Source organism: Rhineura floridana, chromosome 14, assembly GCF_030035675.1.
Source record: "Rhineura floridana isolate rRhiFlo1 chromosome 14, rRhiFlo1.hap2, whole genome shotgun sequence".
In the NCBI taxonomy this organism is placed as follows: domain Eukaryota; kingdom Metazoa; phylum Chordata; class Lepidosauria; order Squamata; family Rhineuridae; genus Rhineura; species Rhineura floridana.
Genome location: NC_084493.1, coordinates 29,562,362 through 29,587,998, shown reverse-complemented (window position 1 = coordinate 29,587,998; position 25,637 = coordinate 29,562,362). Strand labels below are relative to the sequence as shown.

At 43.3% G+C, this 25,637-nt stretch overlaps 1 protein-coding gene across 11 annotated transcripts in view; it reads left to right on the top strand.

Moving 5' to 3' along the window:
• LINGO1 (leucine rich repeat and Ig domain containing 1) overlaps positions 1–25,637 on the top strand; it is a 1,021,808-nt gene that overhangs the window by 71,490 nt on the left and 924,681 nt on the right. The window contains exon 2 of one of the 11 annotated variants that reach the window (XM_061595346.1): positions 21,586–21,715. The exons of 8 other annotated variants lie outside the window; for them this stretch is intronic. The gene's annotated coding sequence lies outside the window, so the exon portion shown is untranslated. Of the gene's footprint in view, positions 1–18,821; positions 19,259–21,297; positions 21,433–21,585; positions 21,716–25,637 lie in introns of all 11 variants that reach the window. 2 more of the 11 variants (XM_061595347.1, XM_061595344.1) reach the window with 2 other exon arrangements.

Below are 25,637 nucleotides of genomic sequence, written 5' to 3'. Positions count from 1 at the left end.
TCCTGGCAGCCTATATGTACATGAATCCTCCAACAAAGAAGAACCCACCCCCATTTCCTGAGCCAGTCTCTTCCACTGTTGAACAGCTCTATATGTTAGGAAGTTTCTCCTAATGTTTAGCCTTAATCAGCAGATAGCAATTTTCCACATATTTGTTCCAGTGCTCTCCTTCAACTTCTACAAATCTCTTCTCTTTGCAAGCATGTGCAAAGTAGTTTGCTAAAAATCAAAATAGTAACAAAATGCTATGTAATACCACTTAACCAATATGAGTTTACAACAGAACCAACAGTACCCCCCCCGCAAAAAAACCCCAAGCAGTTAAAAACAGCAGCAGATGGCATAATGAAGCAAGATCCTGAAAAAGCCTCCCTGGATAAAATTTGTCACCTGCCAGAAACCAGCTAGTGAATGGGACCACCCACACTTTCCTTGAGAGATTAAATCCTGGTATCAATCTGGTGCATCTCAGCTGATAGTGGAACCCTTTGAAGGAAATGGGCTGTTCTGTGTATATGTTCTATAAAAACCTACATGTTGTATATTAGTTTGGGATTAAGGGGTTAATTTGTAAAATGTTGTCTATGAGGGAACAAAATATAGTAAATTCACTGAGGATGGGGAAATTTCACGTCTTCCCACTGTCATGCTTTGATATTCAGATCAAGGAGTGATCTTGGACAAAGGAATGAGTGCAGTGCCATTTCTAACATCATAAGAGGAATATGTTGACAGGGAATATTTTTGCTGAAGGGAAAGCGGGATGGCATTTAAATCTTCATTTATTTGAATGTACTTTTGCTCTAACATGGAAAGGCTTGTATGCTGTAGCTTTTCCTACGTTAAATCCTTTCCGCAAGAACTATTTTTCTCCTTTTAGTAAACTTTTAAACTTAATTCAAAACCTTGTAGTTTTCTGTTCTAATACTGCCCCATGCTCCAGTGGTTGTGACCTGCAAGGTGTGTGCCATGTTTGTTTTCTTGCCTGAGAATAACATGGCATACATGTGCAACAAGTGCAAGCTTGTGGCACTGTTGGAAGAAAAAGTGAGAGGCCTGGAACAGCGGGTGGACTTGATGGCCTTATAGGCCCCTTCCAACTCTACTATTCTATGATTCCATGATTCTATACCCAAGCCACGTTCTGTGCTGTTTTGAGGTGTTTTTGAGGAGACACAAAATAAGTTTTAGGCTGACTGGTGAAAGATGATCTTGTAGAAAGTAGTATCTTTCACGTGGCAGCAGCGAGAGTTTTAACAGGAAGGGTAAGCAAGCAGAGGGATACAGTCTGACTTGGCTGGAACTTCCTCTCCTCCCATATGGCACAGGACCAGGGGAAGTGGCTGCTGTGTCAGATCCCAAGGAAGGATTCTGTAATCGAATGAAGGTCCCAGGCAGGCTTATGTGAGAGGAAGCAATTCCTGAGATAGTCTACTGTAGTGTATTTACAATTGCTTTTGGAAAGATCCATCCAAGTTAACCATTTTTACAACCAAGTGATATATAAATGCCAGGCTCTTCTGGAAAAATGGGAAATTCTGTTTTCATCCTATGTATTGACCAGCAGTAGCAAGCAGAGGATGGAAAACAATGTGCATTTCCCCCTCTATTAAAGAAATGAAATATGTAAGGGATTACTGTGGATTTCACCAAGGACCATAGCTCACACTTGAATTCACACTCAAGGTATTGTTAGATGTCTCAGCCTTACCTTTGGGTTTATTTCTGGATGCAGATGAATTGTGTAGTTACATCTGCATGTTGATTGCTGCCCATTGATTTTAATGTTGGGAAAATCCTTTTTTAAAAATAATAATAATAAGAGTGTATGTGAAGTATTTAGTTAATGGAGTAGTTCCTCTATACAGACCTGTACATAGCAGGTGACAAAGCAAGTATATATTAGATATTTATGAACACGGTCAAAAGCTTAGCTTCTGTGTAGTGCATTGCATGTGGGCTGTGGAGGCAATGCAGAAACCACAATGCATCCTTCATCCTTCTATTTTATTTCATAGAATTAGAGGGCTGTGATAGGACATCTAGTCCAACCTATTGTTATGGAAATTTGTATATGCAGAGATTGTTAGCGGTCTGAGATGTGTGTGTGCCAGTGTGTGTATTTACCTAAGTAGTAGGCTTTTACCCTGCATTTAGATCACTGAGACTTAAGACTTAGTAAAATAAGAAAAGCTACTTTATTTATAGAAATACATAGTAGATAGGAAAGGCATACCTAGTTCTAACTAACTACGTTGGAGGTGCAATGCCCAGACGTGGGTATTGCCCTCATGGCTCAGGCGAGAGAGCAAAGACAGAGATGTCTCCTCTCTCCTTGGACAGTCAAAGAAGAAGACAAAGGAAGGAGGTACAAATAAGCTTCCCTGAGCATATCAATATACAACAGAAGGAAGTTAGGTAGAGAAGAGCACAGGTAAAGGTAGGCAAACCTAGCCAGCTGGAGGACCCTAACTCTATCTTCCTTCTGGAATACAAACAAAAGAACCCAAACAGGAGTTGCTCTTGCCCCACTTCCAACAACCCTTCTCAACAAGTGTTTGGTTCACCCCAAGATGAGATTCGTCTTGTCTTGCAGCTTGCAGTATCTGACTTTGCCCACCACCTTCATCAGAGCATCTGTAGTCATGTCTTCCATTGGACAGTACCCCATCTTGAGTAGTCCTCTGCAGTAGGTATCTCTAATGAAAGGGTGCTTCACGTCTATGTGCTTGGTTCATGAACTCACCCCTTGTGACTCCATGAGTCTGATGCATCCTTGGTTGTCCTCATGCACCACAACAGGCCCAGGTATAGAGATGCCTAAATCTTTGAAATGTTCAAGTATCCATGTCAGCTGTCTGCTTGCTTCAGAATCTGATACATACTCTGCTTCTGTGGAAGACAGTGCTACATTCTCTTGTTTCTTACTTGCCCAGCTAATCACTGAATCTCCATAGTAGAAGATGTTACCACTGGTGGATTTTCAATCTGTAGTGTCTTCAGCCCAATCAGTATTTGCATATCCCACTAGTATGGGATCTCGGGTAGTCACTAACTTCAGTTTCATGGCTAAAGTAACCTTCAAATATCTCACCACTCTCTTGATTGCTTCCCAGTCCTTTTTGGTTGGCAAACTGGTTTTTCTGCACAGTTATCCCACTTCTTCTGCCACATTTGGCCTGGTAACAGTGCTGATATATAGAAGTTTCCTGATGGCTTGTCCTGTATCTCTCAACTTTTCCTTCAGCATCTGGCTTTTTCTTGAATATTCTCTTGTAGCCTACAGCTTTCCTTCCTTGAGGAAGCTTGGCCAATGTCCAAGTTTTATTCTTGTGTACAGCTTCCAGCTCTTCCTTGGCTGTCTGCCTCCACCTCTCAGCTTCAGCTTTGAGTAAGGCTTCAATCTCTTTCCAGGTCTCTGGCTCTGGAAATTCATCTCTCATGAGGTAAGCAAGTCTCTCTGGCGGTACACCTTTGTTGGTGCATTCAGAGCATATGGGGTGGCGCTTCAGCTGCCTCTTCTGGCTCTGTTGCTTCTTCTAGCTCAGACTCCTCGCCTCCCTCTGCTGGTGTATTACTGTGATCACTTCTGTGGTGGAAGAATAGCTCAGTTTCTTCTTCCATTTCGCTGCCATCTGTTTGGTGTGGTGCCCCTTCTGGTCAGTGTGTACACTTTTCTTCATCAAAGTTGACAGCTCTGTATAGTCCAACTTCACTAGTTTGGGGATCTGTGACTTGGTATCCCTTCTGTGTTGAACCATTCCAGTGAATATTCCTTGCTTGGCAGTGTTGTCAAATTTTGACCTCTTTTGTTTTGGGATGTGCACAAAGGCCTTGCAGCCGAATACACAAAGGTGAGACATGCTTGGTGTCTGATCATGTTCAAACGGTGTTTTGTTGGTTGCAGATGCAGGAAGTGTTGTGTGTGCGTGTGTGTGAGTGGCGTACACAGCGTATGTCTGAGCACCGAAGAGATATAAAGAACAAAGTCCAGTCCTTTCGTTTAAGATGAGTCTTTTTACTAGCAAAGCTCAATAAGTTGAACAGACAGTTACAAACACCTTCCTTCACTAACTTTCACAACCCCCACATAGTGTTGCTTCAGCATCAAGGTTTTATGGCTTCTGTGCCAGCCGCTGTGACCTTGGCTGGCTCTGCCGTTTTAACCCCTTTTTAGTGTTTCTGGAAAACCAGACTCTTTCCTCTACAGGCCCCCATCTTTTCCAGCAAAGACGTTTATTTCTTTTACAGACATTTTTCAAACATTTTACAGTCAGTTACTTGTTTATCTTTACACAGTTTTCACGTTTTGGTTTGATACATTCCAGGTATAACGTTTCATCTTTAGGCATTCCTTCTGTACATTGTTTTAGTTTATTTGCTTCTTGTGCTTTTATTTGGCTAATTTGAAAACGCTCAGGAGGTTTCCCTATGTTTGTTCTCTCAGACCTTCGCGGTACCACCTGAGATTCAATCTCGCCCTCTTGTTTCACTATAACTGGCTCTATTTCCTCCTGTTTTATGTCATGTTCTCTTGTTTCATTATTTCTATTTGTGTTTTCTAAATCCACCAGAACTGTTGTCTCCCAATCTTGTTCTTGGGCTTTCACACTCCTACTAAGAACAACCTGTTTCTGGTGTGGCAGCCATACTCGATAGTAGGCATGTTGAAATCCTAACATATAACCCATTTGTGCCCTGGGGGCTAGTTTACCATGCCTTTTCCCCTTGGGTATGTGTACCCAGCACTTAGCTCCAAATCGTATTACATGCTGCAGTCTAGGCTTCTTTCCGTGCAGCTTCTCATATGGTGACATGTTCAGCGCTCTGTGGAAAAGCCTGTTTTGTATATATGTGGCATAAAGCATACACTCTCCCCAAAACACGTGTGATAACTTTGAGTCCTGCATCATGGCTCTGGTCGCATCCTGCAGCGTTCTATTTTTTCTCTCTGCCAAACCATTTTGAAAAGGTGAAAATGGTGCTGTTTTCGCGTGTTCTATTCCCTGTTCTATTAAATACTACTCAAGAGTGTGACTTGTGAATTCCCCACCCTGGTCTGTGCGTATTTGCTTCACATGAGTGTCATGTTGCACCTCAACCTTTTTCAGGAATTGTTTAAGTTTTCCTTCTGCTTCATTTTTGGTTTTCAATAGGTACACAGTACAATATCTTGTATATTCATCTATGATTACCAGAAAATATCTGGCACCTCCTTGTGACCTCTGGAACGGACCTGCCAGATCTATATGTATTGTTTGATATGGGCGACTGGCATTACTTGTAGCTTCCTTGTTTACCGGAGCTACTGTTGCTTTGGTTTGTTTACAAACCTCGCATTCCACATGCCTTTTGCATTCTTTGTATGTCACATCTTCACTATATTTGGGTGTTTTCTCTATTGTTTCAAAGTTGGCATGCCTCAGTTTTCTATGCCATATGTGAACACAGTCATTATGTGGTTTTTCATTTGTTATTTTTTGATGCCCTTCCCATTGGACCGAGCCTGACACAGAACAATGAATCCTTAAGACTCCCAGTTACACATACGTTAGTTCCTTGCTGTATTTCACATTTCCCTTTTTCAAATTTGACCACATAACCCATGCTGTTCAGTTTTGCTACAGAAAGGATATTGCTATCCAAGTCAGGAACACATAAAACATCTGTCATGATTGTATTAAGCACATTTACTTGCACAGTACCCCTCCCCACGACTTGCCTTACTGTACCATCAGCCAACAGAACAGCTTCCTTCGTGGGACGCATGGTTTTAAACAAGTTTGTACTTTTTACCATACTATGGGTGGCTCCCGAATCTACAACCCAGTCGGCAATTTCTTCATCCGTCTTCTTGGAACTTGCCATCTTTATCATTTGTACATATGACTGTCTATGTCCATACCTTTTGTTCATATAGTCTCTTTGTAAATGTTGTCTTGACCCACATTTATAACACGCCCTGAGTCCATAAGCCCTTGTTTCTTTTTTGCTTCTTTCATTTCTTCTGTCATGTCTTTCGTTTGTCTCCACACGTCTTTCCCATTCCTGGATCAATTTCCCTGACACGTATTGTACTGTCAATCCATCGTCAGGCATCGCTTCGAGAGAGCTAATTAATGGATCCCAGGAAGAGTCCAGTGATGACAACATGATATATACTTGCTGTAATGGAGAATGCACGACCTCTATCTCCTGTAACTCTGCAAACAACTTTTTCATTTCTAACAGATGAGTAGACATTGACACTCCCTCTGTAAGCCTCATTTGATGCAGTTTACGCGCTAAATAAATCTTACTACTTGCCGTCTTCCTGACATGCACATCTCTCAAAGTATTCCACATTTCTCTCGCAGTTTGTTTATTTTGGATGTGCAGCAGTTGTGAGTCATCCACGGCCAGAATCAAAAACGACCTCGCTTTCTCCTCCATTCGTTTCCATGGGGCAGCCGGTGGGTCATGCTCTATGACCTGCCATACATCTTCTTTGCCCCCACACAAAGAAGACTCGTGACACCAAACTGGAATAGTGTTATATTTATTAAAATATAACATCCTAAATCCAATGCAATACAGCCAATTATTCAAATCTATATCTTTTCGGGCAGGTGAGGCTAAACCTAACTACGAGGGATTACACCCTCACCTTCTAAAGGCATCACTTCTCATCATCACGTAACTCCATAGTCAAGGATGTGGGTAAATTCCTCCCTCCTTGCTCTTGGAGCCAGCTGTGTGGTTCCAACCTCCACACCATGGCCCCGCCGTACAGGCGTTCACCATGATGCGCAAGCAGGTCCCACAAGGACACAACCCAGATCCCCACCGGACACAAAGCCCTGATGGTTCCCTAGGGAGTGCCCCTTTTTCATGATGCCTTAACTACATAATTTTTAACCCCCATATACCTCACCTGCCCAAATTCTATGCCAGCCAAAGCAGACGCTTCCCACACAACCGAGGAGCCAATTGAATTAAACCCAAGCAGTATGGAGTAGGCAAAACCAAAGGGATTCTGAAATCAGGATCCCCCCCCAAAAGTTCCTACTCGGCCCCATTCAGGCAACCAGCAAAGCCCATACTGACACGAGAGGGAGGGTGGGTGCCGCGAGGCAAAGAAGGCAAGAGCGGGAAGGACGGAGCAGCCTTATATCTGCTGCTCTTCGCCTTCCTTAATTGGATGATTGATCCCACATGGCTCCTAGCATATGATTCGAGAATATTCCCGAGTCTTCCCTGTAATTATGGTGGAGGCAAATACGCCCCTAATTAGGAACGACATTGCCCCCACACAAAGAAGACTCGTGACACCAAACTGGAATAATGTTATATTTATTAAAATATAACATCCTAAATCCAATGCAATACAGCCAATTATTCAAATCTATATCTTTTCGGGCAGGTGAGGCTAAACCTAACTACGAGGGATTACACCCTCACCTTCTAAAGGCATCACTTCTCATCATCACGTAACTCCATAGTCAAGGTTGTGGGTGAATTCCTCCCTCCTTGCTCTTGGAGCCAGCTGTGTGGTTCCAACCTCCACACCATGGGCCCGCCATACAGGCGTTCACCATGATGCGCAAGCAGGTCCCACAAGGACACAACCCAGATCCCCACCGGACACAAAGCCCTGATGGTTCCCTAGGGAGTGCCCCTTTTTCATGATGCCTTAACTACGTAATTTTTAACCCCCATATACCTCACCTGCCCGAATTCTATGCCACAAGAGGGGATCAGCTTAAGCTTGGTCCCCTCCACCCAATGAGAATAACAATCCCCTTAATCCCCCCATAAGATCCTCCAAACAGGTCACACCCTTGTTCAGAAAGATGAACACCGTCATCCCGAAATAGATGTGGGGCATGGAATCTAATCCTATCGTGAGGAATAATTGCCCCGCCAAGGGACAAAACTAAATCCCTAACCTTCCTATTAACCCATTTCCTAGCTCTATCTATCTTATTGGGGTGAACAGCACCCCTCCAAACCCTTCTAACAAGCATTTCAGACCATACAAGTATAAGATTGGGATATGATCTGATAAGCCACGTGAGATCCCGGGTAACTTTTAGCAGCAAATCCAACCCTGGACGCTGCACCAAATCATTTTCCCCCAAATGAATTAATAATATGTGCGGCTTGTCAGTCAATGACATGATCCGGCACACAGCAGGCAACAGCGCATCCCATAACATGCCCCTCTGGGCTTCCCACTGAACTGTAGCTGTGGCAGAAAGCTGCAACTGTGTTCCATGAACAGACGAGGACGCCCTCCGGTGAGCCCAAAACGCAATTGAGTGGCCACACAAGACAATCCTGACGGGAATTGGGATGTTTTTCAAACCTACAGGAAACAGAAACAAAGTCATCTGTTAAAACCTGACATAAGACTTAAATGCATCGGAACACCACCTGCCAATCGCCTGTATCTCGCTGATACTCATGCCCGCAAGGACCGCGGCAGTAGCCGCACCAATCCGGAAAGAATGCAGCCCATAGACTCCAGCATCGCGACCACTGGCCAATAAGGCCCGCCGAACAACGGCCCAAAATTGAAATTGAGTCAGGGCAGAACCATCCACATGTATGAACAAATAACACTGGCCCGCTGGCTGAATGGATAAGAATTGTCGCATTGCAGACACAGGGCACAATACCTGGACCTGGCTACTTCGTAAAAGCACGATACTGCCATGGCCCTTTTGATCGGTCTTAGAGACCCTCAGTGAAAACCTCACTATATCTGCACCTAATGTGCAATCGCCAAAGCATAAGGCTCGATGAATCACATTGCGCTTAGAAGGGGCCAATACTTCGCTAGGGCGAAAAGCACCATAAAACATCGTCAGAGTTACTGCGGCGAACAGGTGCGACTCATACTGACATGAGCATAAAGAATTAAATAGTGCCAGGATCTGGAGGAGTACATTGGGCGTGATTGGCCTCCTCCGGTCAGCAGCCCTGGGAGCGGAACGCGACCAACCCTCAAGGACCTTTCTGACCCTAAAATCTACAGAATGATCCGGCAGCCCCCTTGCCTTGGAAATAAAGGCTAGCGCCGAGAGGTGACCGGCAATAGTAGAAACAGAATTATTGTGCCCTTTTAAATGTATCATAAACTGCAATAGATGCTCCACAGGAATAGGCCACTCCAACAGCAGCTCCGTGCCCATGCGAAAAGTCGAAAGGAATGCAGCCCATAGACTCCAACATCGCAACCACTGGCCAACAAGGCCCGCCGAACAACGGCCCAAAATTGAAACTGAGTCAGGGCAGAACCATCTGCATCTATAAAGAGATAACGCTGGCCAGCTGGCCTGAAACACAAACATTGCTGCATAGCGGAAAATGGGCATAAGTCAGGTACCTGGCAACTATAAAGAAGCAAAACTGCCATGGCCCTTTTGATCAGTCTTATAGACTTTTAAGGAGAACCTCACTAAATCTGCACCTAACGTGCAATCGCCAGAGCATAAGGCCCGATAGGACACATCGCGCTTTGAGGAAACCAATAATTCACTAGGGCGAAAAGAACCATAGAACATCGTCAGAGTTACTGCGGCGAACAGGTGCGACTCATACAAGATGAGCACATTGACCTAAATAAAGGCAGGATCTGAAGGAGGACATTGGGCGTGATTAGCCTCCTCCGGTCAGAGGCCCTAGGAGCAGAACGCGACCAACCCACAAGGACCTTACTGACCCTAAATCCACAGAATGATCCTGCATTCCTCTTGCCTTGGATTAAAGGCCAGCGCCGAGAAGTGTCAAGCGATAGTTATGACAGAAATAAGTTTTTGCCCTTTGAATACAGCATAAATAGCAGAATACTTCCAGAACACGTGCCCACGATGGCAAATGTTGCAGCTGCTCCTGTATGAAAGAAATGTAATCCTTAAACATAATGGCCTTGCGAACAACATAGCAATAATCAAAACTGAATCAATGCATAGCCATTGATACATGAAAAGATAGTACTGGCCCACTGGCCTAATCAGAGAGAAAGGTCCCTCAGCGAACCAGGGGCAGAGAGGGCGATGGGCAGCCCCTCAGCTTCACCACTCAATCACAAGCCCACTGGTCCGTCTTAAACATATGCGCTGACAACAGCACAGCAATATAAGTGCAGGGCTCAAAGATTACAATGACTTGCCCGGAAAGCTAATTTTACCAGGGCAAAAGGCTCCCTAAAATTATTGGTAAGGCCACCGCCCAGGATAACCAGCCTGGAAGAGGGGGGGCACTAAGAATCATCGAAGGCAGGAACATCAACAGTTTAACAGAGGCCACGTAGGACCAGGCGGTATCAGGGTGAAATGCGACTAGCCTCATTTGGTTTTCATAAAATGGGTTCTTGAATGCATTTGGCCTGAAAATTAAAGAAAAAAGGCGAAAAGGAGGCAGGATATATTCCCAACGGTAATGTCCTGCCCCCCTTAGTAGAGCATGGGCTGCAACAAGGTGTACATCATTCATACATGGGGGGGGGATGGCCTCATAGGATCAGGCGGCATTCGGGTGAAATGCAACTGTACTTTGCGGAATAAAAGCATGCACAAGGCACATAGCTCAAATCACGTTGAGGTTCTGGGGATTTACCACATAACCATAACCAAGTGCTGCACTGAACGTATCATGCGGATCAGAAGGGCAGAAGGCCACATATATACCGCAAGCACTGTTGGAAAATAGTCCAGAAATTAAATTCTATTGTGAGCCCCCAGGCCCCTTAAAAGCAGCCAGCCATTATTCAGCACACCCAAGATCCTAAACTGACACCAAAATACCAACCACCGACTGCATCAAAGCTTACCTACAGTTCAAGCTACAGGAGCAAGTCTTTTGTTCTTGAAGAAAGAATGGCCGTTGAAGTCACATCTGGCCAGCAGCACTTGCACAACCCAGTAGAAGTGATCAGGATCCAGACGACAGCCTGGCCATAACGCGAAAGCCCACACAACCTATGCAGGTTTCCCACAGAAGGTTCTTCTTCATATGATGTAAACAAATGCTGCCATCCCGACGTATGAATGAATGTGAATCTAACAGGTAGCAGCGCCTAGTATGCACGAGACTGCCATCAAATAGATGTGATTGAAGAGGGTACCTGTATCTTGTGAAACAAGCAGTATACTATTCATATTTTTGGAATAAAGTTAAATTGAATTAAAAATGCCTTGGAAAAGCTTCATGATATAGATTTACCAAATGCTAGAGGAGCAGGTTAAGCAAGAACCAATAAGCTATCATTCCTAAAATAGGCATATTGTATATTTCATTTAGCTATTTCAGGGATAAAACAAAGCATTCAAAACTACAGGCAAAAGAATGCCTTAAGCAACCAACATATTAAAACATTCCTGCTACCCTCCTGCTATAGAAAAACTTTTGTTATAAGCTTATTAACTACTAGAGATCCATAAAGAAAATTACAGTTAAAACTTAATCACTCAAAAAGCCAACAAACACTGATTTAGCAAACTTATATATATATATAATTATTTACTTATTTATTTATTTATTTTTCCATTAACCTTAACGTATTGGCTCTCAGAAAGCCACAACAATGAGTTCACCTGGCTGTAGAGCATTTCCTTTATGCTTGCATAGCATAAATTACCTTTCTCTGAATCACACTTATACATATTTTGAAGCCACATAAGAAATCTGAGATGTGGGATTCCAATGAACTCACCTTAAAATAAATTATCTATTGCCCTTTAGATGATATTACATAAGCATCTATACTTTTTCTCCATGCACAATAAATGCAACAAAATTATGAAGCTAATTGATCAAGAACAGCATTTTAAAACCAAAACATGAATGTAGGAGTACAAACATAATTAAAATGGGGGAGGGGTAAAGAATGAAACACCAATCCATTCCCAATACTTACGATAATTAACAATTTATGCCAAAGAAAACCCCAATATATATTAAAAACTTACAAATTAATTAACTATCAATATAACGCAGATATTATTTATATGTATATAAAAATGTTAAAAAAGAAATAATTTTTTAAAATTTATTTATGTATTTATTTATTTATTTATAATTAATTCAAAATCCAATTAATTAAACACTACTTGATTGCTATATCAAATAAGGGGTGGGGGAAACACTGCAGATATAAAGTATAAACCAAACTGGGGATAACACCAAAAGGCGGGAAATTCAAACAAACACAAACGGCTGGAGGCAAGCAAGGAGAAGCCTCCCACGCCGCCTCACAGCTGATCCAGCCTCACAGCTGATCAGCGGAATAATAGAACGGAGGGAAGAGGGGGGGTTATAACACAATAGCAAATAAATAAAAATATATATATCAACAATCGAAATATATATATATATCTAAGAACCAAAGAGCACTGAAACTAACAAAGGCACACAAACGCAAGGAACTTTAACAATTTAAAGACAAACCAGAAGAAAAGGGGGGGGCAAAACAAACGGAATCAAAATTTGTATATATAACCAAGGGAATACCCCAACCAGGAACGTCGCCACCCACAAACACCTTAAGAAAAAACAAGCTGGGCTCTACACAAGCAACAAACGCTTTAAAGCGCCAGCAATACAAAGGAAAACAGCCGGCAAGCCCGCGAGAAGCCGCAGGGCGCGTGGGCGGATGCCCGCAGCCCAGCTGCTCGTTGGGGCTCAAAACAACAACAGAGAATGATGAAGAGCAACGGGACCGGGAGGAAAGAGCAGAGAAGGGTAAACGAGGTATGTAGCAAGGAAACGATCACCAACAGAACGCTGAAAGAGCCCCTGCAAGCGTGAACCAGCAGTAAATGCCGCGAGGCAAAGAAGGCAAGAGCGGGAAGGACGGAGCAGCCTTATATCTGCTGCTCTGCGCCTTCCTTAATTGGATGATTGATCCCACGTGGCTCCTAGCATATGATTCAAGAATATTCCCGAGTCTTCCCGTTCCTAATTAGGAACGACATTTGTCAAGAAAGCTTCCATTCGCAATCTCCAGCAAGAATAGTTCTGTTCAGTTAGGCGTTCCAAAGGCATTCCAGCAGATAATGTTACAGCCATTTCTGCAAACACGTCTCCTTGCCTTGCCAGTCTGTTTTGTCCGTATTCCTCATCAGCTCTCCACAGCTGCCCGTTCCCGACACTTTACAAGTCTTTCCTCACTTGCTTCTATGATGCACTCTGCACGCGCTCTGTGCCACTCTCTGGGTCCATAACCCTTGTTGTGTGTGCGTGTGTGTGAGTGGCGTACACAGCGTATGTCTGAGCGCCGAAGAGATATAGAGAACAAAGTCCAGTCCTTTCATTTAAGATGAGTCTTTTTACTAGCAAAGCTCAATAAGTTGAACAGACAGTTACAAACACCTTCCTTCACTAACTTTCACAACCCCCACATAGTGCTGCTTCAGCATCAAGGTTTTATGGCTTCTGTGCCAGCCGCTGTGACCTTGGCTGGCTCTGCCGTTTTAACCCCTTTTTAGTCTTTTTGGAAAACCAGACTCTTTCTACCCTCTACAGGAAGTCGGTTCTGCAGATAGGTGGCAGTCTGCTGCCTCCCAGTACTTTTGTGGTAACTGTGCATCTTCCAACAAGGAATGAATCATCAGTTCAAGAGTCCGGTTCATACGTTCCATGACCCCATTGTGTTGTGGAGTATAGACAACTGTAGTCTGGTGATCTATGCTTTCCTCACGTAGAAAGTCTTGCATAGCCCTGGACACAAATTCTCCTCCATTGTCAGATCTTATAATCTGTGGCTTTCTGCCAAATTTGTTGTACACAATTCTGACATAGTCCTTCAATTTTTGAAGTACTTGATTTTTCTCTCTCAATAGGTACAATGTAGTATACCTTGAGTAATCATCTATGAAAGTCAGCATGTATAAGTTTCCACCCTGTGATGGCATTCTCATAGGTCCACAAAGGTCAGTGTGAATTAATTCGAGAGGTTTTGTAGTTTTCCTTTCTTTTCTTAGGAAATTTTGGTTTCACACTTTTTGTCTTTATACAACACTCACATTGTTCTGTGGAGTTACACTGTCCAATTTTAATGCCTCTAGCCAAATTTTCCTTCTCTAGAGCACTGATTCTGGCTAAGCTGGCATGTCCCGTTCTTCTATGCCAAAATGTAAACATTTGGAATCACAGGTTTGGCTATATTTGCATGCATAGTTTCAAAATATTCCAAGTGCAAAAGTCAATTTTTCAATTTTGCTGTACAACATACTTCTCCTTTATATAAAACTTGGCAAACTTAGCCACTTAGAAAAAGTTCACCTCCAAGCTCCATCATTTTAGTGGCACTTATTAAATTATCTTTAAATGCTAGAACAAATAGGCAATCTTTCAGTTCAAGTTCTGTGGCGCCCTCTGGTGTTTTGCAAAGCATCTGCACCATGCCTATTCCTTGAGCAGAGAACATGTCTCCAGAAGCAGTTATTGCATTCTCTGTATGATGTTTAATATTCTTAAACAATTTTTTTAAACTTGTACTGCTTTGTGGTGACTTGGCAATCCAGACATCAGAAACATGTTGTGGACAAGTGTATGCTGAAAGCAAAAGCCATGATGCTAAGCATAGAATAACACCAGGATGGGATGAGGAGAGAGCAAACCACCACAGTGAGGAATGATCTGCTGTCTGAGGTGCACCTTGCACAATAATTGCATGCTTTTTATTATTGGTGTAGATGCACCTCTTTACCCAGGCCCTTGGTTGAGTGGATGTCTTTCTTTCTGCTGCATTGCTGTTCTATGCTGCCATTTTGTTGTTTTAATGTTGGTGGTTTTGTTTTATGATTTTAATTCAAACAGTACTTGTTTTCATTGCAAATATTTTTGTAACCCCATCCCTCCCTGGTATCATTCATGAAAAGTACAAATAATATAATAAATAGTTCCCAGCCAAACAGATATCTTCCTCTTTCTTTCCAGAAGCTGGACTAAAAACTAAGGTGCTTGAGAAATGTCACTGTTACAAGAACTGATAGGAATCGAACCAACCCACCCCTCCAGATGTGCAGATCTGAACATAGCTATCCATTATAAATTGCACTTCTTTGAATGTGATCTCATGGTTCTTGCCGTAGAGACACACTTACTGTTGTGCCTGTTCCAGTGTGTTTCCACCTCTGTTTTCTGAAAACAGGGCACATGACACTAGTCAAGCTCTGCCCTTTGTAGTCTAAAACCTGGTCGGATCAGCTCCAGTGCAGTTTTTTTTAAAAAAATCAGCTTCAGGCAGATTTTGCAACTGATTGGTAGATCAATCCGTTGCCCCTCTAGGTGTGGCCAGTGGAAAGTTTGCTATAGGCTCAGACAGAGACAGTGAATGGCCCAACAGTTTGCTGTGGGCAGTCCTGAAATATATGAAGTCAGTAGTAGCCAATTAAAGACCCTCCATGGCACAGCTTGGTAAGCGGCGGTAACGCAGCTGAAGCTCTGCTCACGGCCAGCGTTCGATTCCAACAGAAAGAGGAAGTCAAATCTCCAGTAAAAGGGGTCAAGGTCCACTCAGCCTTCCATCCATCTGTGGTCGGTAAAATGAGTACCTGGCATATGCTGGGGGGTAAAGAAAAGGCCGGGGAAGGAACTGGCAGTCCCACCCCATATATACGGTCTGCTTAGTAAACGTCGCAAGATGTCACCCTAAGAGTCAGAAACGACTCGCACTATACGTGCGGGGACACCTTTACCTTTAGTAGCCAATTAACCTATTTAATGACTACTACTGCTAAGTAAACCCACCCCCACCTCAGTACTATTAAAAAGGTAAAGGTGTCCCTGCACTTGTAATGGAGGCAGTGGGTTCTCCAACAGTGAAGATATTCAAGAGGGTCATTCAAGAGGCAGCTGAACAGCCACCTGTCGGGTATGCTTTCATTTGGATTCCTGCATTGAGCAGGGGGTTGGACTCGATGGCCTTATAGGACCCTTCCAACTCTATGATTCTATTATTCTGTGCTTATGCTATAGGCATTTGTTCTACTGAATTAAGTTAAGAATGCATCAGCTTAGAGGAAAGATGATTACAAAGGCAATAACATAAAATTCAGAGTGGGAACTGTGCTGATGACAGCCTCAGACTGCCGCAAGAAATTAATGCCAGTCTGAAAATAATGCAGTTTATCGGATTATGTCAAAATCTGATAACTGTCCAGTTCAGAGTGAGAACCACCGGTCGGAGACGAGGGTGCAAATCAGTTCTTGTTTTATTAAAGTAATGGATACATCAAAGGCTGTGCGCCTCATAGAAACCCCTATGCTAACTCACTACAATCCCTAACTGCACTCTAGACATGCTCTGCAACTTGTGAGGAAAGTTGACTCAGCACCCACTTCTGGGTGCGGTAGCCTCAAATAGGAGAGTTTATTTATTTATTTATTTATTATTTCAATTTATATACCGCCCTTAGCAAAATAGCTCTCAGGGCGGTGAACAAACAAGATAAAATACAATATATCATAATAAAATACAAAAACATATACAAACAAACAACAAAAAGCACAGCAAAAACAAAATAAATACTACAAAAATTAAAAATACAGATTAAAAGATTAAAAAAGATTAAGAAGATTAAAATGCCTGGGAGCATAAAAAGGTCTTTACCTGGCACCGAAAAGATGGAAGTGTAGGCGCCAGGCGTACCTCTTCGGGGAGGCTGTTCCACAACTCAGGGGCCACCACAGAAAAGGCCCTAGATCTAGTAACCACCCTCCGGGCTTCCCGATGAGCTGGTACCCGGAGGAGGGCCTTAGATTCTGAACGAAGTGAGCGGGTAGGTTCATAGCGAGAGAGGCGTTCCACAAGGTATTGAGGTCCCACGCCGTGTAAGGCTTTATAGGTCAAAACCAGCACCTTGAATCTCGCCCGGAAGCAAATAGGAAGCCAGTGCAGACGCGCCAGGACAGGTGTTATATGCGAAGACCGACTGGTCCTCGTCAATAATCTGGCAGCTGCGTTCTGCACCAGCTGAAGCTTCTGAACTGTCTTCAAGGGCAGCCCTACGTAGAGCGCATTACAGTAATCCAATCTTGAAGTTACCAGAGCGTGGACAACGGAGGCGAGGTCGTCCCCGTCCAGATAGGGGTGTAGTTGGGCTACCAGACGAAGATGGTAAAACGCATTCCGTGCCACCGAGGCCACTTGGGCCTCGAGAGACAAGGAAGAATCGAGAAGAACCCCCAAACTACGTACCTGTTCTTTCAGGGGGAGTGTAACCCCATCCAGTTGAGGCGTAACCTCTCAATCCGTCGCACACACGCCCCCTTCTGCCCTGTCCGTTTCTCCCGACGTCGTGAGCATGGTGAGGCGGGGGGCGAGCCTCCGAGGGCTCATCGGAAAGCACAGGTTCCTGATCGGCAGGCGGGAGAGTGGAGGGCGGGGAAGTGTTGGGTGTTTCTAAGATACTGCTTGGTGAAGGAGGAGTGTCTGCTCTCTCATGAACACCCCCGAACAGTCCCGTGGGAGTGCTGGGGGGCTGAGCGCTGTCCCATTGAGGGGCAGGACCAGCCATGGGAACTGGCGGGGCGGGCGACTCGCTCTCTTCCCCAAGGTTGGGGTTAGACTCAACAACAGCTGGATCGTCCATGCTCCCTAACGGCTGAGGCTTCTGAAACTCATGCCTTCCCCCTCCTTCCTTGGGAAGGAGGCTGGGTCCGTCACCCCTGGGCTCAACAATAATAAATTCAATTTAGCTAATATTCTCCCCCATCCCCACCATTGGCGTGATCCAGCAGGCACTTCTTGTGTTCTTATGTTCTTACTTCTGCAGTATCAGAAGTAGTTACTCATTGGGAGGAAGCTGGACAGCCATCTGTCGGGAATGCTTTGATTTGGATTCCTGCATTGAGCAGGGGGTTGGACTCAATGGCCTCATAGGCCCCTTCCAACTCTGCCATTCTGTGATTCTATGGACTCCAGTCATGGCTGGTGGGAGTTGTAGCCCATAACACCTGGAGGGCACCAGGTCACTGAAAACTGTGCTATAGGAAATATTGGAAGCCTCACATTCCAGTGATAACAGAATGGGTGAAGAAACACAATGGCTAAGGTTATAAGTTGGTAAGGATTTTTAAAAGATAGGCAAAAACTCAGTAGATCTGCAGAGAGCTGAAATGTATTTATTGATGACTGAAGCAATAGAGCCCATTCATCAAACAATCAGTGGTATTTAGGATTAGATGAAGAATATATATATTTATAACATTTCTGTACACAATATGATATTCACTTATAGCAATTAATTATTTTTTAAACCAAGGTGGAGTTGACTACCATCTAGTATCTTAATATCTCAAATAAAATATTAATTTAAAAGAAATAATATTTTGAGTAAAAATTTGCTTAGAAATTTTTATTTAAATGCAAATTTTGTGCAGGTACTTTTTTCAAAAAAAATTGCTGATTAACCTGAGCAGTCCTAACATCAAGATCTGCTGGTTGGAGGGGGGTAGGATGAGGCAGGCACGTCTCTGCATCAGCAGGATGAATATGTCCACCACAGAGGCCCCCAACATGCCAGTGGTGTAGTTCTAATGCAGGGTTTCTTTTTTGCTAGCACTGAATCTGGGTGTTCTTGGGGCAGGTGGGCATAGCGCCTTCACTCCAAGCATCAAGCTTATAAACTTGGGGCTGCCTCATTGCTTTCATTGGTTTCAAATCAACGGCAGGAGGGAAAATGTACAAAAATGGAAATCTACTGGGGTAAAAAAGAAAGAAAAATATCACCCCTCCTCCTCCTGACCTGGATGGGCACAAGCTGTGATGGACAGCCTGCCACTTTGCACTCGCTCTCTCCCTCCCTCTCTCTCTCTCCTCTTCCACTTAGGATTGCCTCATGATGCAGAAATGGGATGGAATGGATTTAGGAGTGAACCCATGCAGAAGTGTTACAGGCCAGAAACGGAGATGGAGAAATCATTCGAATAAAATCTGCTGAGTCCCTGAGTAACTGGACATTCCATGCCACTAGTCCAGCTAAATCAGTCGGCATTTGAGGCTTCACTGATGCCAGCACAATACAAACAGATCAGATGCGGGGGAAGGGGGAGAGAATCCCTTGGTGAATGTTAATTACATTAGTAAACCAACATGGACTTAAAGAGAAGGTCAGAATGAGTGAAGGTTTCTTGCTTCATGCTAGACAGACAGACAGATATCACACACCTGAAATTCCTTGTTGGATATACCCTGTCAGCAGCTTGTGGATCTTCTTTGTAAAGCTGGGCCTTCTTCATGGTCATGAACACCTCCAGAACATTCACTGTATGTAGAAGAAAATGATTTGATGGGTTGCATTATTATGTTGCTTGCTTGATTATGTCACTTTCCAGTCAAATGAATCCCACAGTGGCTTAGAAACAATAAACAACAATAACATATTACAATCTCATAGGTGCAGCACAAGTTATATAAGGTAATTAACAATCATCAATAAAACAACTGCAAATAATTTTCTGAAACAAAACCTGTTCCTGAATGAGAGGCTTAATCATGCTTTTTACAAATGCACACTTAATATGTGGACACTCAGGAGCTTTTTCTCAAGCTGTGTTGTTAGCGGATTGCATTGATAGAAGCCAAACTCTGTTTTTCCATCGTCGCCACTTAATGCCAAAAGAACGGAGGCGATTAATTGAAAGATCATGATGTTGAAGCTTGGCTTCTGGGAAGAATGCTTTCTCTGATCTTCTTTCTTCCATTGAGGAGTGTGTAGCTCTTCACAAAAGAGAGAACTATTATGCATGGTGATCAGGACAATTAAATGCAATGGCAGCAGCTTCCAAGAGGGAGGCTGCAGAATCAAGAGCCTTGGAGAGACTCGGGGTGAGACTTCACAATTATCAGTGATACTTTTAGGTACCATGAGGCATTGTCAGCCATCACAATGGAGGTGGGGGTGAATTTAAACCAAGTGAAGGGGTACAGCTCAGTGGTAGAACATCTGCTTTGCAAGCAGAAGGTCCCACCATCAAACCCCGGCATCTCCAGTTAGGGCTGGGAAAGACTCCCATTCTGAAACCTTGGAGAGTCGTTACCAGTCTGTGTAGACAATTCTGAGCTAGATGGACCAATGTTCTGACTCAGTATAAGCTTCCTATGCTTCCTTAGTGATCAACACCTGGCTCTTAATGTCCTGTTTCCACCAACACAGAAACTGGTTGGCTTGAAGTTTGCTAGTGAGATGGGGAGCTTTCTTGCCAGGAGCCCTAGAACTATGTCCAGAATATGATAGCTGCAATAGCAGGAGAATTGCTAAGGCAAGGAGCCAGGGCTCGTGCCACGCATGATTGGGCCCTTGGGCACCAGCCTGCCCTGGGTCTGCAGTGCCCGCCACACATCCCATCTATCTCTTGTGTTACTTAGTCTCATGTGAATGATGTGCGTGCATAACGAACATGCTACCATCAGCCTAGATGGAGGGGCATCAGCCCCTTAGGGAAGCCCCCATTGTCATCTTGGTTGATGGCAGGCATGCACAGACAGCATTCACAGTGACAGGAGAGGTAGGTGGGGCATGTGGGGGGTTATTGAAGCCCGCACGCTGTCTGTACTGGGGGGCATGCCTGGGAGCTCCCTCTACATGATCCACAAGGTCAGGAGCTGACGCTGCCATGGATTGTTGAACAGGAGTGCTAGCCTCCCACCCTAAGGAGGGGCCCCTCTGGGCTGCAGGGCCGTCAGCCAGGGCCCGAACTGGCTGCCCTCTGGCACCAGCCCTGCAAGGAGCTGAGCATGCTAGGTGCTGCACCAGCACCCTTGAGGCAGCAACAGAGCATTTAGAGTAGACCTTTTCAGCCCCTTGATAAGGAACTGCTGGGTAATTGTTTATAGCTTCTCCATGTGATGAAGCATTGAATTATAGGTGGTGGTTTCTCAGTTAATTGCCTTCTAGCCCTAAACTGGCTCCATTGGATCCTTCTGCCAGTATAATAGGATTTCTTATAAGTATAGAAATATACTTATATAAGGAGTATAAGAGGATTTCCTGTTCCAGCAGAGCCTTGCTTGAGCAACACCAGATTTATCTATTAAAGTATTTATATACCACCCTCTTGCACAACATCGGGGAGGTGTACAGCAACATAAAAACGTTTAAAAACAATACAAAGCAATCATTAAAATGGCTACTTGAGAGACATTTTAAACAACTTCATAGGCCTCTTGGAATTATTATTATTATTATTGTTGTTGTTGTTGTTATTATTATTATTATTATTAATGTTCCTGCATTCTTCAGTCCTTCAGTCTTTGGTTCTGACTTCCAGATTGCCCCAGCAAAGCTTCTACTTCCTGTCTCCTAGATCACCTCACAGCAGTGAACCCACCCTTCCTTGTAGGATGCTCTGATCCAAGAAGCTCTTGAGTTAGTTTTGAAGAATAGGAGGCTCACCTTCTTCTTCTGAGGAGGAGGTCCCATATGACTCAGGCTCCAAGGGGTCAGTCTGGACACTTAGGATGCTTCAAATGTTTGGTTGAAATTGTTATAACAAATAGGTCATTCGATCCTGTTTCTTTGCAGAATTTTTTTTAAAAAGTGAAAACGTATTTAAATTGTATCCATTTCCCCCTTTCTTTCTCTATGCTTTCAGTGCATTTCTTTCCTGAAATGTGCACATGGATTTTGAACTCAAATTGCAAAACTGCAAAACTTGGAGAAGTACATCATCCAATTGGTAGCTGTGTTTCAGTCCACATAGAACTCTGGAGCTGGCAAATTAGGTTGGTTCATTTTATAAAAAACAGACTGAACAAATTTGTCCTCCATTGCTATGTTGATGCAACTGAAGTAATAAACATTGTTAGCTAAAAAAGGGGAGCCCCCCTACATACACATGCACATGAGACCAGGAAATCCAGAGTTTGCATTGCTTAACTGCATCACTGTGCAAGTGCACTTCACATCCCATGGTTGTGAACCACAACACAGAGCATTGAATCCCAGTCCAGTGTTACCCTGACAAGTCCACCCCGCCCCACCCCACCCCACCCCACCCTCTCTCTCTCTCTCTCTCTCTCTCTGCCCATTGTGTGAGATCTCATCAGTTATGAAACAAGCTGCAGGGGGTGACCTACTGCTCCTAACTTTAGATATCTTCCAAGTTATCCTAGGCTCCCTGCAGTTCCAGACTCAGTCGCCAGCTGAGCCTTTGTCCCTTTGAGACAGACAAAGGGAATACTGTAGACTTTCTTCACAAAGAACCCTTTTTAGTAGAGAAAGTTGGCCACGCATTTTGTGTTGGTCCAGGGTGGGCATCACCATCCACATCCATTGCCATCTGCTAAGTCCTAACAGTTATACAGGTCATGATGTAACTGAAGGCACCAACATTTTCTTTTAAATTCTTTTTAAATACAATGTTTGCAATTCAAGGGTTGGATTATCTGGGTTGCCTCTTAACTACTCAGATTGGACCCATTGAAATTAATGGATAAAAGTTAGTCATGGTTATTACTTTCAAAGGGTCTTCTCTGAGTAAAAATTAGCTAAATACAGCCCTCTGTGATTTTAGTATTGGGTATACCTCTCTGACAGTGCCTTGTAGTCAGTCCCAGAAAAATGGAAATGGACTGCCTTCAAGTCGATCCTAACTTATGGCAACCCTATGAATAGGGTTTTCTTGGTAAGCAGTATTCAGAGGGGGTTTACCATTGCCTCCCTCTGAGGCTAGTCCTCCCCAGCTGGCCAGGGCCTGCTCAGCTTGCCACAGCTGCATAAGCCAGCCCCTTCCTTGTCCACAACTGCCAGCTAGGGGGCAACTGGGCTCCTTGGGACTATGCCGTTTGCCCATGGTTGCACAGGTGGCAGGGCACGTAACCCCTGAGCCACTCACTGTGGGGGTGATCTTTAGCTGGCCCTTGACGCCCAGGAGACACGTGTGAGGATTTAAACTCACAGACTCTGGACTCCCAGCCAGGCTGTCCTCCCCACTGTGCTATACCAGCTCCAGTCCACAATCCTGAAGGAATTACAGCTCCTGTCATTGTTGACCATTGGTCATGTTGGCAGAAGTTTGATTTGAGTTCATCCAAAACTTCTGGAGAGCACCAGGTAGGAGAAGACTGAATTAGACCATGCTGTGGTGCTTGAAATCAGATATTTGAATTAATCCAATATCTCTTCTTCTCTAACCCTCCATCCCCACAAGAGACTTCAGATTAACTACATCCATCAAATGCACACACGAAAAAGGGCTCTTAATGATTTGAATTTTTAACTTGGGCCCAAACCTCACCAAGAATAATAAAATCAGTGGAAGTTTTAATCATGGATCTGATATCCTCAAACTTCATCATTTACTAGCATTGGGCAGACTGACCCTGTTGCAGTTCTGGATTGAGCAGCTGAGTTTACATAAATAGTGTGGTATTCAGTGCTAGTCCTACTCAGAGTACTCTCACTGAAGTTAATGGACATGGCTAACTTAGGTTCATTAATTTCCACTGGTTTACTCTGAGCAGGGCTTAACTGAACACAGCCTGTATCTTTGAATAAACTCTAATGTAAGTTCTATATTCAAGCATTTGAATCCTGGCTGAATTTTAGAGCATAAAGTACCCCATTGTGTCATGGCATATAGAGTGCATTGTTCCTTTTCCACCTATGTTGGGTGTGATGTCATGTGCCATGATCATTTTTCTCTTATTGGCAATAGTCACATAAACATGCTGATATTTAGGGATGGAATTTTTTGAAAATCTGTATGTTGAGTTTATCTGTACGAGGTTTTTTCCTCCTAATTCCTGTCTCACTCCTGAATCTCAACAAAAGATGAGTTATTTTTTAATAGTTCTGTTAATAATATGAGCCATGATCACATTTGCATGCATTATTGTATGCATTATTTTACATATAATTTGCATAATATTCATATACATTCTAGGTTTCTTAAAGTAACCAGCCCCTCAATGGATAGTTTTTAAGGTTGCTTTTAAGATGAGTTTAAAGCTTTTTTTAAAAGATGTTTTTAAAGCTTTTTTAAAAAAGAAGGTTTTTAAAGATATTTTGTTTTAATATGTTTTAAAAGATGTTTTGTTTTAATATATTTCAAAGTCTGTTTTTAAGATGTTTTAGAGTGTTTTTAGTGCTTTTGTTTGCCGCCCTGGGCTCCTACTGGGAGGAAGGGAGGAATATAAATTTAATCAATAAATACATAAATAATAATACAACAGTGCATATAACTATATGATAATAGTTATGTATTAATACCTGTAAAACTATGTTTTATAAATATAGTCCGCCATGGGAGTTTGACTTTTTTTATACATGGTATACAAATAATATTCATTTTTATATAATTAATTGTGTTTCTTTAAAACAAACTTGACAGTGCATGAGCAACTCAGACATAATCAGGTGCTCAGTGCAGGAGGTGGGCTGGTCCAGGCTCTTTTGGATTGGAACCACCAAATTCCATCTAAATCTGTTTGAAATGGGTTCCTCCTCCATCCCTAGTGATATTTACGGAGCCACACAGGTGTGGTCAGTGGCTGTCGGGGAACAAGAGGCAGCAGCAATGATATCCCCTGTAATAAATGTTGGTTCTAAATACAAATATATTGCAATTTTGATGCATCAAAGACAGGGCTCATTCAAACAAATGGACTAATTTGTTATTGTTTTCCATGAATTTGTTTTTAATTGTTTTTAATGCTGTATTTTAAAATGGTTGTAAACTGATCTAGGACCTCTGGGTGAAGGGTGGGCAGTAATAGTAGGAGTAGGAGTAGGAGTAGGAGTTTGGGCAGTGGTGCAAATAATTATCTGGTTTGGGACTCAAATCTGCCTCTCATCATTCTTAGAATCAATACAAATCAAATTTTATTAAAGTATTTCAGTGGCTCGGAATGTAAAATCATGGTTCTGGATATGCAGAGTAACTTTTTAGAGGTGTCCTGAACATTTTGAGGTCCTTGGAAGTTGAAAGGGAGGACAAAACCTACTCACCCTTTTCTTCAACATTTGTCTTTCCATCACTAGCGGTTTCAACGCAGCAGAGAAGATGCTCTCAAATCAGCTCTATGTGTGTGTGTGTATGTGTGTGGGAGGGACTATTGCCCCATCTCCACACAGCAAATTATAATGATTGATCTGATGACTGGGGAGGTGACTATTTTGCATTCCCATCAGGATGCTGGGCTCTGCTCATCCTGGTGCTGTGTCTAGATTTATTTATTTATTTATTACACTTGTATACCGCCCCATAGCCGAAGCTCTCTGGGCTGTTTACAGTAACTAAAAACAAATACAATTCAAGATACATCTTTTAAAAAACAATTTAAAACACAATTTAAAAAATTAAAACAATATAAAACACATGCTAAAATGCCTGGGAGAAGAGGAAAGTCTTGACCTGGCGCTGAAAAGATAACAGTGTTGGTGCCAGGCGCACCTCATCATGAAGATCGTTGCATAATTTGGGGGCCACCACTGAGAAGGCCCTCTCCCTTGTTGCCAGCCTCCCAGCTTCCCTCGGAGTAGGCACCCGGAGGAGGGCCTTTGATCTTGAACGTAGTGTACGGGTGGGTTTGTATTGGGAGAGGCGTTCCATCAGGTATTGTGGTCCCAAGCCGTGTAACGCTTTATAGGTCAAAACCAGCACCTTGAATCGAGCTCGAAAACATAAAGGCAGCCAATGCAAGC